Genomic DNA, 16,220 nt, shown 5'->3' on the forward strand with positions numbered 1-16,220 from the left:
TAGGTTTAAGCCCTTAAACCACATGCTGATGTCTAGGCAGTAAAACGTACTTAAGGAAATATCTTAGCTTTTCTCAAAATAGAACCTTCTTATGTCTGTCCCATGTTAGAAATTTCCCATCTTACTGTGTTCAAACGCCACCATATCTTTAAAAGCCACAATTGTAGTGCGGGATTAGAAGAAACCTCCAGCTGAAACAATTTGCTTGTTGGAATTCACATACACACACACGCCCGCACACACACACACGCAAAAATAAATAAATCAAACAATTTATTCTGATCAGCAATGATAAACTGATTTCTACTTTATGCCTTCACATGACTGAGCTGTGCAACACTTAACTTTCTGTTATTTATCTTTCTTTCCTGCACTTGTCCCACCTACATGCTACACCAATTGCTCTCTGTGGGATAGCCCTCTGCTGACTTTGCTGATATAAGCCTAAGACATAATTATGCCTTGAAATAACGTTTAATTCTAGCTGCATGGCAAGAGCTAAAATAAGGAAACAGCAGGGTTCATGGGGAACAGAAACAACTTAAGCTGTAAATGCACTCAGAACAGGGGTTGCTGCTGGATAACAAAATAAGCCTACAGACACACGAGGACAAAGTTGTTTGCATCACTGAAGTAACTTGAAACTGACAAAGGTAATACTAAATAAAACATTTACTGAAAATTAATCAATGGAAATCAGACATTAAGTCTTTAAAAAACCAATGAAGCACGCCTGGGCAAAAAATTATGGTACCACTAAAGTAATTTAACAAAAGAGTGCATGCTATACCAAGATGTGTCGTTGGCATTAGAGGTGTCTTCAAGCTTATAATCAGTCAGTCTACCCATTTAAAAAAGTGACAAGTAGTCGTTTTGCTGTTTTGGTGGCATGGCGTGTACACCATTGAATATGAATCACAGGAACCAAAGGAGAGAGTTGTCCTAGGAGATTAGAAAAAGAAAAAAAAACATATACAAATATGTTAAAGGAAAAGACTATAAGAGCCTTTCCAAGCAGCTTAATGCTCCTTTGAATACAGTTACATTATTTTAAGAGATGCCAACAATTTTAACCATGTGTTTATGATAATATTCAATTACTGATCTTTATGAATGAGGTCTGTAGTGCATGCAAGTGTGTTATTATGCTGTAAAATTTCAATATGTTTTAAAGTGTGATGTTTTATGAACGACACTGAATCACAGTACAATAGAAGTCTTTTTTTCCCCACAATGGGCATCATTACGTCCTTAATATCCAAATATCTAATGGTGGATTCCAGTCTATCAGAAACTACAGCATGACACTACATGTCAGTCACATGTTTATCGTAGGCTGGAGAGTGATGTTAAGCAGCTCATGAGTCAGAGTAGAACCCCTAAACAAGCATGTCCCTTTGTTTCAGTAATCTGACCAAATGTTGTTTCCTTACCAAAGTGCTCAGCCTGCTTAAGTCTAAAGCCCTTTTGACTCAGTCAAATTCTCTCTGCTTCATTGCTGGCTGGCTGGCTTATTTGACTTTTCCTCAATTTGAATATCATCTTCAGTGCACCGTGGAAATTAGGTTTTTACATGCAAAACAGGGCTATAAATTTGTTTGCCTTGCTCATCTAGAGGACAGGTAAAGAGCAGTGGTCAGCATCATGCACCTCAAGAAAGCTTGTTAAGGGTCACAGGGTTTTGCATAAGTCAGGTTTCTTTCTTGTAAGGGAAATGAGTGCTTGTTGTTTCACATCTGATATATTAAGCCTGCACCTTTCCTACCTTGTTCATTTGGTGAACTATGGACCTTATATCATATGTCAGCAGGAGAAAAGTCAAACTAAAATGTACAGAAAGAATTTGTGAAAAAAAATAAAAAGGTTCTAAACATCACACTTCCCCCTCAATTGTAAAACCATTCTATGGCTTGTCTTATTCATTTAGACACACACATGCTCGAGGTAAAGCATGCTATTTTGAATTAAGATGGCATAAACATGGAAATGGAGTGTTTTTTTTTCAAAGAAAGTAAATTGCTGAAATGCAAAAAAGCACTGTTGCTGATTCAGCCAATAAATAATATTCAGTTAACCGGGCTGTAAACGTTTTGCCAGTGGTCCTAATTGAAAATGCAGAAGGAGCCTCAAAGTCTTTGCATCCCAAATGCACCAAACTAAGGATTTGCCTTCATACACAAATGACTCTAGAGAAAATGTTGACATCATAACATGCAAGTCAAGCTACCTTAAATTTAAGTTGTATTACAACAGAAACAGGTTTTTACATGTCCAAGATCCCTAAAGTTACACTACTAGTTTAAATGGTGCAAGACAAAACTGTTAACAAAATACTGTATGGAGAAATTCTCTAACTTCAGGTTTCAAATCTGAATTCTAATTAAGAACAAAGGTCCAGCAAAACTATTTAACAGTAAATCTCTTATTTTCTCATTCAGTAACTTACAAAGAGGATGATCATCACTTTATGCCTACAATACTGTATGACCCTAACACGCTCTAATTATTTACAGTACAAAGTAATTAGCAATCCTAATTTCTAAAAGAATAATCAAACCGCTAAGGATATTCAAAATAAAAGAATTTCCAAACACGCCAGCAGTTGTTCACACTAAATAAACAAGAAAAATCATGGCAAGTTTATCTGAACTTTGGATAAGAAAGTGACTTGCAAGGGAAAATAAACACTTTTTTTATGAAATTTATCTGCAACTGGTTATCTTTGTACAATTATCTAGGAAGATTATTTGATCGCAGCTTTTAGATTGGGATGCTAGCAAACATATTTCTAAGCGTTTTTTAGTCTTAGAAAAAATTACTTTTTTTCTGCCTATACAAAGTACAGTATTGGGATACTGGACAGTATCCTAAGTCATTGGGATACTGCCCCAATGAGGGACAGTATCCCAAACCAGAAGGAATAACAGTAACAAATCATCCGAAAACAATATTTATAAACAAAAGTCTACAAAAAAAATAAAAAATCTGAACTAACAGAAATAACATTGCTACTGCAAATTCCTGTCACAATGAGAAGCACAATTCTGGAATCAAAATAAATATTCCAAAAGTTAAAATAATACTTTGTGACACCTGTCACAAAGTATTATTTTTATCAGCAAAACTCAAAGTTTGTCTTTTCTTTAGTTATCACCACTTAAGTCCAGCTTTATAAACTTGCACACGACCTTGCCAGGCCTGGTTCAGTTGGGCACAGGTAAAAAGCCTTAGCACACTTTGTAAAGCATTTTCTAGGGATCTGTGAGAAACCGTAGTGTCTGGTTTTGCCTCGTCTGCTTGTAATGGAGTGCTGTTTTTCTTTGTTTGGGGAGTAGTTTTAGGCAGGGGAACAAGATGACATATGTTTCGCCTGACGGTACCTGAAGGGCAATACACAAAATAGGAACCTCAGCAGGAGTGGGATGACCCTACATTCCCCAGAGTCCTTGCATCTGTGACTCACACCTGCTGTCCTGGTCTAAGTGGACTTAATCTTACATGATATCTACTGTTGTTTCTCTGTATTTTTCCTTCCTGTCCTTTACAGTTTCCTATTGGTCGGAGACCTGTGGTATAAGTTGGAATGGTAGCTGGAGCAATTGTGTACAAAGATTTCACCCAATAAGGAACTGTGTCAGAATGTAATCATAAAATTGAGTAGCCTTAAAATCAAGCAATGCATGGACAGATCTGTTGTGTTTAGTCCGAGATATTTTGTCTGCAGTCGCTTAGTTATTACTTTGAGTAAGAGATTGATGCATGAGCTTTTATGACGGGAGTGCGACCAGCTGCCACCACAGACGAAGCAGTGCAAGAGGATATGTTGTGGAGCGAACAGTGTTTCCTTGACATAAAGAAAAGAAAACTGCCTTAAATCAGACGTAGGGCCTGTCTGAGTAGTAATGATGGTGTGCCGCTGTATAAATGTTTTGAACCTATTGAAAAATGAGGACAGAAAGAGATGAAAGGAGAAGTAGAGAAAAGAAGACGGATATCCTGGTGTTGAACCTACAGAAGAACTTCACTAAATTCTGTGAAAGTCATATTTGTTTGTTTTTTTTCTAACGCATCAGAGAGACATTTGCTTCAGTGTTGTCAGTATTACACTGAGATTAATGTTTTTTATAAGTTCCAGTTTTTTTGTTATATGCCTACAAAAATATATACAGCTGCACCCGACCGTGGCTTACATTTGCATAGTTATTCTCATCTGTTGTGGCTTATGACATGGATGAAAAGGCTACTAGCCAGGGCGCCATGACCTGGGGCTCACCGCACAGCACTTCTCATTTGCACCTAGGGCAAGTTGTCCACTACTTATTTCCATGTCTTCAGGAAAGACACTATTATGCATATATAGTGTAAAATATACACACATAAGAAATTTGAGTCCAAGAACTCAATATAAAAACTTTTAATTAATTTTTTTTTTTTTGCTTTAAAAAAAGTTTACTTTATGCTTCCTGATCAAATACACATATATTGTTATTCAGATTTTTTTTAAATAGTAAAGGCTGATGGAAATTTTAAATTAAAATTTTATTTGAATCAATTTGCTACTTAATTGCTTCTTTCATTGTAAGAACCCAATTTGTAGGACTGCAGACACAAAAGTGAAGAAAGATAAGAAATTTAAATAAAAACTATTTAGGAAATAGTTTTTTTTTCCCCCTTTACTTTTTTAAAGAAAAATTGTGTTCATTTCTATCCAGTCTTTAAGAAAATAAAAATAGTGCCAGTTTGAAACCGCAGCTGCTACAATGAACCAAAGGAATTACATCTTTGCTATAGTTTTGTCAGCACCATCTACGTTTTACACTAGAGTGAATTTCTATTGTTCCTCCACTGTAAGAGCCTGGCCTCTCTGATCAGTTTAATCGCCCAGGCAGTAGATAAGCATGTTAACCTGATTTACTTCTGAGCTTAAGCTTAGATTGCTGACTTGCTGGAAAATATTTAAAACCTCTGTCAAATCAAGCACTCTGGTAACCTGAATGGTGAAAGTGGTGAATTAACTGCTTACAGGGACAGCCGGAGCTGACATGCAGGCAAAGCTGACATCAATTTTTGGAAAGAAACTCTCCTATTACCCTTTCTTGTTTGGACTTTTAACAGCAGCTGCATATCTGACATCGTCATGTTTTCCTTTAAAGGATTTCTTTCTGCAATTAATAAAGGCAACATTAAACTGACTGTACAGACAGAGAACATGATTCCTCTGCATGACTGCATATTTTTCAAGAGCCCAAGAACTCTAAACATGAGGTAAAACATTAATTCATTCTTTACCAATATACTCTGTTGGATTATTTCAGGCGCTTGCACGGACATTTCTCTTTGCTAAATTATTTTTGGATTTTGGTTAATGCATTTATGTTTTAATGTTTTTTGTTCCTTAACCGAATGCACAGCCAAGGCAATTGCTTTCCAGCTTGCCTGCACTTAGGAATTACTCGGTCTTGATACTAGGCTAATCACATTTTCGAAGTAATAGAATACGCTCTGGTTCGAAGGATGCCAACCGTTTCTTTAGCAGGTGTGGGCAATCCTGTTAGATGCTGTTTGTTTTATACCTTAACCTCTTTTTCCAATAAATCACTTTGTTTGTACAGCTTCCCAGCTTTTTCACAGCCTTTTCTGCCAAGATTTTGTAAATACATTAACAGAGGAAAATGTAAATGTATTGGTATTCTGGGATCCACAGTTTATTTTGTTTTAAGAAATATGTCACCAACAGGTTTTATTCACTTAGTTATTTGTATGGCAGGATATTTTTCATAGAAATCATTCATCATTGATTTTAGTAAAATGCTTTAATTTAGGAGCAACACAGCACATTTATCCAATTTAGAGTCCATGCCCAAAGATTCCCTTTGCTGTGGATGAGAATTTATTTAAAATCTACAATTTTAGAAATACTTTTTCTAAAATTTTGTTACGCACAGCACATAAACTAACTGAAGTATGGGGATCGCAGTATCATGTTGTGGTGCTGTTTTGCTGGAGGAGGAAGTGGTGCACTTCATAAAATAAATGCCATCATAAGAAAAGAACATTATGTGGAAATATTGAAGCAACATCTAAAGAAAACAGCCTGGACGTAAAACCTTGGTCACAGTTTGCTATTTGAAATGGACAATCACCCCAAGTATGCAGGAAAAGTCGCTGCAAAGTGGCTTAAGGGAAACAAAGTAAATTTTTTGGTGTAGTCGTCACAAAGCCCTGATCGCAGAAGTATTGGGAAAACCAGAAATATGAGTTGGCTTACAAATTGGACTCAGTTACACCAGTCCTGTCAGAAGGATATGGCAGATCTCCAGCAAGCTGTTGTGAGAAATTTGTAGAAAAAAACCCAAAAGGTTTGACCCAAGTCAAAGAGTTTATAAGACAGAAATGTCTGAAACTGACCAAATGTATGTAAACCTGTGGATTTGAGGAAAGTTACAAAAAAATAAAAATCTCTAAAAATGTTTTTGCCAAGTTTTCTGGCATTCACCAAATATAATAAATTTTGGTAATTGTAACTAGGCTAAAACAAGAAAAGTTTGGTCTGATTTAACTCAAGACGGTGATAAAAAAAAAAAGTGTATGTCTTTTTATATGGTGTATATATTTATCTGGTTCGACTGTGTATTCTAATTGAGGACAACGCACCGTAACAATCCGGTTTTACTTTTGGCTTTTTATTAGCAGAGGTTCTTCCCTCAGAGTGCCTTCAGAAAATATTCAACAGCCATCTCCATTTTTCAAGTGCTGATGACTTATTCAAATAGATAATTTTCCTCTCAGCATAGGAAAGGGAAAATAGGATGATACTTAGGAGCTGAGTGACAATTCAATTAGCCTCTTCTACACCACTACTAATAATCAGATTGTGAACCATGTAAAGAACAAGGCAGGTCATTAAAAAATCCTGAAAAACCTACAAGATTTACCGTAGGCTCCAGATTTAGATTGATTTTGCGGACAGCTAGCAGAGCTGAACCTGCTCTTGGCTTCCTTGGAGGAAATAAAAACTATCTTTCAGTAATTGCTGAGAAAACTGATATGCCAGTGTCAGGGATGCTTTATGTCTGTGCCCTCTAATTTTGTTCTGCCCTTTTCTCAATTGCCCATCTCTGCACATTGGATCTTCATACATGTCCCTCAGTAATATGCATCCAGGTAACAATATTGAGCTGGCACAGTCTTAACAGCATAAGAGTAAATCTAAAAATAAATTAGAAAATTATTTATCAGTATTAGGCCTACTGAGCCATATTCAAAAATTAATTAGCTACGTGCACTATAAAAACAACCATTTCTGCCACCACTTCTGTATTTTCAATATGATAATTACAACAAATCACCAATACAAAATCTCCCCTGTCAGTGCTTGAAGCAAAAAAAGTGGTTCAGAGAGGCTGTGGTATAAGGTGAAATATCTAAATGCAAAAGGGATATGTAGGAGGCAGGCAGGTGACAAAGGAGAAAAAATGCATATATTTGACACAAACAAGACCAAAAGTGCTGCCAGCACTGGGAATCCAAATCCACAAAACTCAAGACAACCATAAAGCCAGACACAAGGAAGAAATGAGACAGGTCTGACATCTGTGAAGTTACATCGAGACTCTGGAAAATGAACAGGGAAAACCAAGGAGTAAATATGCAAATAAATATGGTGATCAAAAGATGAGACGCAGTTAACTGGGGACATTTGAAAATACACTGACAGATACCAGCGGAACGAAGTATAAATACAAATTAAGCAAAATACGAAAGGAGGCTAATACAGAAAAAGACGAGGCCCATTACTGAGATGGTGCACAACTATTGCACCGTTATGTCGAAGAAGATCTTGGGTTTGAATGGACGGACGGAACTAAAATAAAACAAACACTCAACCTGTGGGTGAAAATAACAAAAACATGTTTCTGATGTTACAAAGTATGCTGGTAAGTATATAAAAAAAACTCTGTCTTACATAATGATATTCATGAGAAACATCAAATCTGTTGGTTTTAATCAGCTTCTGTTTTGTATATTTTCTGAGGATTGGGATATATTTTGAAGCAGTGCCACCAGTATAGGAAACTGCACGGTCTACATCATCTTTTTTAATATTTAAAGCTGCGGTAGTTAGCTTTTGTAAAACACTTTTTTATTTTTTTACATAATTGCAACAACTATGTTGTGACAGGATGGTATGAGACAGATAGGAAAGTTCTTCTGCCTTCTCCCAGTGCTATCTAGAAACAACCAATCAGAGCCAAGGAGGGTCTTTGCACTGTCAATCACTACTCTGTCTAGCGCTGCTCATCCCCCTCCTTGCTCTCTGCTATACTCCAACTAGCACACACCAATGACAAACATTTTTTTCATACTTCAGCCTTGAGACTAAACGTGATGTTTGAATCATATTGCATTTCAAACAAAATGTTTTCTTATAAGAAAAAAAAAATAACTGAATTGTTTGTCTCTAGCATTTTCTTTTTCATACATTTTACCAGCTAATATTACTACTAAAGAATGGGACAATTTTTATTTGATTAAGCATCAGAATAATCAAAAGACTAATCAATTACTAAAATAATTGTTTAAAACAGCCCTAGTTATAATTGGCTCTTTGCTTTAATCTTTGAGAAGCATTTGCTTCTGTACTGACACGATGATGCTCACGGTATAGAATAATTTGACATTCTAAAAATAATCATATTGGTGTGAATAATTTACATTTTGCAATTTTCACACTCAGGTCCATCTCTGACTCCCTCCTATACACTCTGCCCACCACCAGATCTTTCAGCTGCTCTCGTCCACAACTCTGGAATGCCCTCCCTCTGGATGTTGTACAACTGAAAACCAGTCTTAGACTAGCTTATTCAATATCATTCCCACATTCATACTTTCACATTCACCCTCTTGCTCATTTTTGTTTGTTATTTTATGGATTTTGTCTTTTACAAAATGTGACAATTTTGCCTTTAAATGTTGCTTGCAATATACCGTGACATGATTCTGTAAATAAATGTGATGCATAAAAAAAAAAACTGATGTCTTAGACATTCTAAAAACAATCACGGAAGTCTGGCTTACCTGGTGATCCGATTGTGCAGCTAGAATATAAATGGTGCATGCAGACAAACTGGGGTGATTTTCAGCAAAGGCAGAGAAGTTTTCTTCAGCACTGAAAAACAAGTCAGATATTGGGTAGGGGCATAGAAATTTGTCTCAAAAAAAAAACTACTCAAGTAGGATCTTACAATGAAAATTCACATGAACTATATTTCTAATTTATTTTGAAAAGAAAATGTAATAAAAAATAATATATAAAAAAAAAAGCTCGTCTCCCCCGTGTCTACAAATCAGCTTGGCCTATTCTCAGTCTCATTTTAATTTAGAAATTAAATAAAACAATCCTGGTAGTAATGAATTCCTAGCAGGACCCTTAATGAACTGAACATTAAATTAGTCGTATTTACAAATTTGAGTTTTGAGACAAAAAAAAAAAGGGATTGGTTCCCATTTTTCACCTAAAAATATATAATGGTATAGTGAATGCATCTGCATTCAAGTCAAATCGTTTTAAACTGTCCGATATGGGTGCCTTCTAATTCTTCCTGCCATCCAAATCAGTTAAAATTTAAAATATTAAATACAACTGTCACAAAAGTCAGGTCTTTGAGGGTTTTTGAGACCTTGATCTGGTGGTTTTGTTATGTCTTTGAAGCTTCGGAAAGAGGAGGAAGACAATGGTGAAGTGTGGAGGGCAGGCTCCACACTTGTCACTATGTTTTGTCCCTTAGGTTTGCCTTCACGTTTTAGGCCAACTAAGTTTAATGTTTCTCAACATCGTTGATGCATTTCCTGTACAGCATTGAAAATGTGAACTTATAAACATTTCATTTTTTGTGCATCTGCATAATTTTGTTACGTGTGATTAAATAGAACCTCTGTTAGAAAATTCCTATTGCATAGCACTTTGTCAAATTTGGTAGCATGTGTGGTACATACAACATCTCTCAAATGCATTTGTTTCCACTTGTAATGAATTGTCTGACACACCCAAAAAGATCTGTGGTGGACTGGATTTAGCTGAAAACCACTTTTGTTTCAGTAGTTGTTGCATAGAAAGGCAAAACTGGAGCATGTTCTTCTTATAGCCACAGATTGTAATATGAAATAGAAATGTAAGAGATATAGCATTCAGCTAGAATTAGGATTGCAACCTTTCAGGAAGGAACGTTTTCAAGCAACAGCACCAGTCCATAGAGGAGAGGGGGTCTGGCTTAAATTCTGCCACAGCAATTTTGCAGACCTTAATGTTTTCTGAGTCATTTATTTTTCTAATTTAATTTAGTTATCTTTTAAAATTATTTCTAAACATACAAAACAAAATCACATTAGTTCAATAGGTGACACAGCAGTGAACTCCAAAATTAAGGACAACTCAGTATTTTGCATTAGCAACTCTGCACACAGTGACAAACGAATAATTAAAGGCAAACAAAACCCACCAACTGTCACTGCTAGAAATTAACACAAAAAGCAATTCTTAGCTTTATCCCTTAAAAACTAAATATGACAGCAAAATAGATCAACAATGAAGATGAGGTTAATAAATATTTACATCTGGTTTTGCCAGGTCATTGTCTGACAGTTATTTATTGTACATGTTTACTCTGAAATTTTCACAAAACATGAAGGATTTAAAAAAAAAAAAAAAGACGACTTGATATTGTATGAAAAAATAAAAAACTGTAAACAGAAAAAGGTAAGTATTTGAGAATAATATTCCAATAATTTTAATCTGTCCCCGTTTTGCAAAGGCTGCTTGTGGATCTTTCTAGCTAGTTACTGTAGGTCTCCATATAAACGGGTTATTGCAATTTCTTTAGAGGTCATTCGCTGTGGATCAGCATTATATAGTTACTTTTTTTTTATATAGTACAATGAGATCATATGTAACATTATAAACATAAAACACATTTCTCAGTACATTTCAGACAGAGCTCAAGGTCTCATTCTATTATGAGATCCACCAAATATTCAAACCATGAGGGACCCCGCTGACCCAACAATTTGCTGCTATCGCATAGAAATCAGGTATTAGCATTTCAGTCATAGGCGAGTAAATGTTCAACTTGGGTCTCTGACAGCATGTGCAGTAAAGTTCAACTGTTGTGATTTGAGATCAGCGTGCTGGCCATTTGAGTGTTCTCTCCTACTGTATACAGTACAAACTATCTCAGAGGATTATGAATTATGCATTCAAACGGAGCTCATGGCCACTAAATCTGCATGAGACCATCAATGCAACAGAACAACGCTAAGAATATCAATACAGAGAAGTATGCAAATATGATTATTGCGAAGTGATTAAAATAACATTTGCAAATAACAGCTGACTGTGATCTCTCAAGTACAATTTCTGCACAGGAAAGTGGGAGGAACAAAGGAGGCTAAGAAAAAATCTTCTTGACCTGCCACAGGAAAAATGAGGTATTTTCATTATCCATCACGTCATAAGATATGTGATAAACCCCAAACACCCACGTACAAGAAAATTACTATCACCAAGTAGTTTAAGTGTCGGGGGAGGGGGGAGTGTTATGGGGTGGATGCGGGGGGGAGGGGAGTTGTAAATATTTAATTATTTTAGGCAAGGTCATTGTGAGAAATCAACTCAATCTCAAAGCTTTCTATTTACTTCTTGGTGAAAACACCAAAATCCAGGGAATAACCTGTTAAAATGAACATCCTATATGGAGAGCCTGGGCTCAGTTTAAATACTGAAAAGTTCCACTATCCAGGGGAAACTTGAAGAAGAACCACTGCCCTTCTGAATCAAAATGATCACCACCCAATCAAAATGCTTCCTGGTAATCTCCTTCTGAATTTTTTTCTGAGTTGCACCAAAATGAGTCCCACTAGATGGACTCACACAATGGACTTCATGTCCCTTGTGAAGTGTGACCACATTTCAATCCAATTTATTTAGCTCAGTGTCCCAAGGGGGGGAAGGATGTCTGACTTTCCCTCAAAAACATGTTGCTTCCCTTGCAGATATATGTGTGTACAGTCAGATAGATTGAAAGTAAAGGTAGTGAATATCTTATTTAATGTTTATGTTCAACTTCAGAAAGTTCAATAAGAGGTTTACAGCCCAAAAAGATGAAAGGCAACAAATTCCTCATCAGAAATGTTTATGTTACTGACAAGCTCACCTTCATATTCAGTTTTTTTTTAATAATAACTCCTTCACTTGTAAACTGCATCTGCCAAGTGTTTACCTTTTTACGAGACAATGCCTCGAAAATGTTCTTGAGCACACACACAACCGTATACAAGCAGATTTTCCACTCATAAATATTTCAAGTAGTGCATTACGCCAAGCTAAAAATATACTAAGGTGCACAACAATAACAAGCAACGAGGCTAGTTAATGTGGTAAACTGATTAATTTTGTTTATACGCTTCCGTGTGTCACCTTAGTCCATGTCACTGTCGTTTTAAACAAATAATATGTGGGGGCTGGGGGCAGGCTCAACGAACATGCTTTCTGAACACTTCTTGTTTCACATAAATCAAAAGAAATCAATGCCAGATTGGGGATTGTGGCCTCTGTTGTGCAAATGAGTCCTGGCTTCTGAACAAGATAATAAATCCCTGCCACATTATTTCAGCTTTTGATAAATGAAGCAACATGATGGAGGGGGGCTGCAAATGAAAGCAGAGAGTATACATGTGGCTGTGAATACAGCTAATAGAACGTGTGGTGGCTTTGATAGACTAATTTGTCAGTTCTGTTCTCTTGTAGAACAGCGCACTGTCCAGACATTTCGTTTTTACCCATTGCTGTTGTTAGGTAAATCCACACACAGTGTCGTGTTGAAATCAAATGGAGCACTGCCGCAGACATTTTCCTCTCTTGTGCTGCAGAAGAAAAAAAATTGCGACGTGGGGATGTCTTTCAGGTGGCTCAGCGTTGTGAATGCTACCTCTGGAAAGCCCGAGTTCCAGTCAAGAGTCGACCAAAAAGAGTGCCAGAGGTTTGCTATCAAATAGCATCCAGGTTTTACCCTCTGACAAATATGGGATCAGTGTCAGATTTGAGCTATGCCACAGGCAGAATTAGGGCAGCAGGAGGAAATGACTTGACTTTCCAGGCCACAGTATGTCTTTCTACTCAAGCTGGCCCTTGCATCAAGCAATGGCAGGGACAGGCAGAAGAAAAATTCCACTTTAGCTCATGCCACTGACCACCTTTGCATCCATTCCCCCATGAGGCCCTCTGCACCTCCTGATTGCTAGTGGAGACTGCACGATTACCTTCCGTTCTCATCTATACTGTTGCCCAGCACGTCTTCTACTTCACTCGGCACCAGTGCTTTGCTGTACTGGTGGAAAGGAACAAATCAGAATGTTATTCCATTTTCATTTGCAAGATCTAGACAGCTTTCGTGGATTTTAATTTCACACCAGATATGAGGTGGAGACCTTAAATAACACATTTCCAATGTGATAGTGTTCATTTACTTTGCGGTGTTTGCATGTGCGAATATGGTTATGTGCATGCATTTATGTTCAAAGAAAATTATGCTTTACAGGCCGACTTTTGTTTTTTTTTCTCCCTTTTTGTATTAGAAACCTGTGATGAAAACCGCCTGTGTTTTGTCAATATTTTGAAGTCAAGCAACAGAAAAAAACTACTCTGAAATGTCTTAAGAGAAAAAATAAAATAGTAACTTGCTGGCTAGAATTTTAACATGTTTGTACGTAAAAGAGAAAAGTGTCATTTCATTTTAGTGCCAATAAACCTTGAATTAATTTATGAAATATAAATTAATTCCTCTCCCGAGCAACATTTTTCAGTTCCTTCAAGGAAAGCCTTCCTCAGTCCAGTATTCCAAAAGGCTTCTGGGTTTTCCCAAGTGACATCATTTTAGATATCTTGAAAGGCATTTTGAATCATAAAACTCTAATTGAATATGTCTTGAATTGTTCTTTTTACTAGTCAGAATGTAAATGCAGATACCTTAAAGTATGATTCGGCATGGTCCAAATGTAGTTAGATATGCAATTATAAACAGTCATACCGAAAACCGATTTTATGTTGAACAGAATGTTAAACAGAATGGCCAGCAGCGGAATGCTAGGAATGGTATGCTAGCATACCATTCTGCTAGCCATAGTATGCTAGCAGCGAGTACAGGAAGGCGATTAACAGTTAACTTCCACACATTTTTAAACAAAAGTTACCTACTGGAGCTTTAACAGTGACCGCAGGGCGATTTGTGCTTCGCCCTGCTATTAACTGAATTACTCACCTGCTTTAAGCCAAATGTAAGCAATAGGGATACGGGGAGTGAGGGAGCAGATCGCCCGTTTATGGTTTAGGAAAATCAGTTCAAACTTCTTCAAATCGGAGTATTCGCAATGATAAGAGGATTTTTCCAGCTGCGCATGCTGCATTCAGGTACATCTGGTAAATTACGTTGTCAAGATATCAAAACAGTTCCAACCTCATTTAGACAAAAACCTGTGATACGTTAAACATATATCACAATCAAAACCAAATTGTTAAATATGTGCAAATTCTTGTTTGAACATCTCTGAACATCAACACGTCTTCAATCAGTTCTATACCTGTACACTTTTTAAGTTTTAAAACAAAATTCATTTAAGAAATGAAACAATTATTTTCTCTCTCTCTCTCTCTGCTGGACAAAGTACAAACAATCTGATGTTTTTATTTATCTTTGGTAGGAAAACCTGTGAAAAACTGTGACTTTAAAACCAGAATACGTATGTAGTCCACCATATGTAATGGTGGACCACAATGATGGTAGTCCACCATTACATGCCTGATATCTAAAATCGGTGCTACATATGTGTACAGATGCAATTAAATAATGTTGATTTAGTTTAAAACAGCGCATGAACCACATCCAGCCCTCAGAAAGCTGGAAACAGCACACTGAAGGAAGAATGAATTAGCATGCAGTTAGCACCACTGACTTTAGTTGTTTATTGAAAGCCTGTACGTCTGATATCAGCCACACTCTGCCAGCGACAAATCCCAAAAACTGTGAAATCACTGAAGTTCCCAGCAGAAGCAGCTGCCTGTTTACTTCACTTTGTTCCTTCACTCCACGCATCATTTCCCTATCTATTATACTCTAAAATGTTTGCCCAAGAGACAGAGCTGTTCAAAAGTCTGTTCATTTTGTCTCTCATTTTAATACGTCCACTTAAAATTCAGCAATAACTTATGCAAGAACGGTCTGTGATACCTGACACAGATATTGGCAATATTGTTGTATTTTTATGACTGACATAAACATGGGAGACTATTTTAAAGTTTGAACACAAAGGCATAAGTATTGATGTGAAATTATTTCAAGAAAGGTGTCTCACTAATTATTTGAATAGTACTTTCAGTGTATCTTTTATTTCTTGGTATAAATTATGGGTTTAAATAAAAAAATATCTTTCCATATATTAGACCATAAGTTAAACTAGCCAGTCATGATGATTGCCTTTAAAAGGATGCTGGAGAGCATTTAGACTGGGAAAAAAAAGCTTGTTAAATTGACTTAAATACTAATCAGTTTAGCTTTTGCTTCTACTTTTAACTTTATCAAGTTGGGTTTTCCAACACAGTGATAATCCTAAACGAACATGAGACCTAGTTTATTAAAGCAGGGTAACATTAAGCTTCTGGAATAGCTTACCAAAATCCTCGACATCAACAATATAAATGTGTTTGCCATGATTGACAGCCTGGTTTAAATTAGTGCGACCAATTCTGCCAAGAAAAGCGGTCAAATATCTAGTCAGAAGCTTGTTGATGGCTACAGATCTGTGTACAAATGTATAATTTATAAGGGACATTTAAGGAAATATAGGTGTGTATGGATGCAAAGAAATAATAAAACCAAATTAAATTGTGAATATCTAGTTCTTCTTTAAAATTATGTTGTATTTTATTTTATATGTAATTGACCTTGTAAAATAGATAAAATTATTAATATTTAGCAGAATATACAAGAAAAGACACTTTTTGTACATCATATTTCAGCAGCAAGGGAGTTTAAAGTGGCTTATACGATTAAAATATAATACAGCAAACAATTTTGAAACAAACAATAAACATGACATTTTGTCAAATATGAAAGGTCATATAGCACGATTGTGACATGTTATTATCTGGTTTAAACTTCTTCCATTTCCTG

The 16,220-nt window shown here is 36.2% G+C and overlaps 1 protein-coding gene across 8 annotated transcripts in view; it reads right to left on the reverse strand.

Moving 5' to 3' along the window:
• kirrel3b (kirre like nephrin family adhesion molecule 3b) overlaps positions 1-14,427 on the reverse strand; it is a 225,605-nt gene extending 211,178 nt beyond the window's left edge. For 3 of the 8 annotated variants that reach the window (XM_017308241.1, XM_017308242.1, XM_008425956.2), the window contains exons 1-2: positions 14,313-14,427; positions 9,079-9,169 (exon numbers count right to left, since the gene is read on the reverse strand). The gene's annotated coding sequence lies outside the window, so the exon portion shown is untranslated. Of the gene's footprint in view, positions 1-9,078; positions 9,170-13,314; positions 13,383-14,312 lie in introns of all 8 variants that reach the window. The other 5 variants (XM_017308240.1, XM_017308243.1, XM_017308239.1 and 2 more) reach the window with 3 other exon arrangements.
• Between the last annotated feature and the right edge of the window lie 1,793 nt (positions 14,428-16,220).

Source organism: Poecilia reticulata, linkage group LG13 (genome assembly GCF_000633615.1).
Source record: "Poecilia reticulata strain Guanapo linkage group LG13, Guppy_female_1.0+MT, whole genome shotgun sequence".
NCBI lineage: Eukaryota > Metazoa > Chordata > Actinopteri > Cyprinodontiformes > Poeciliidae > Poecilia > Poecilia reticulata.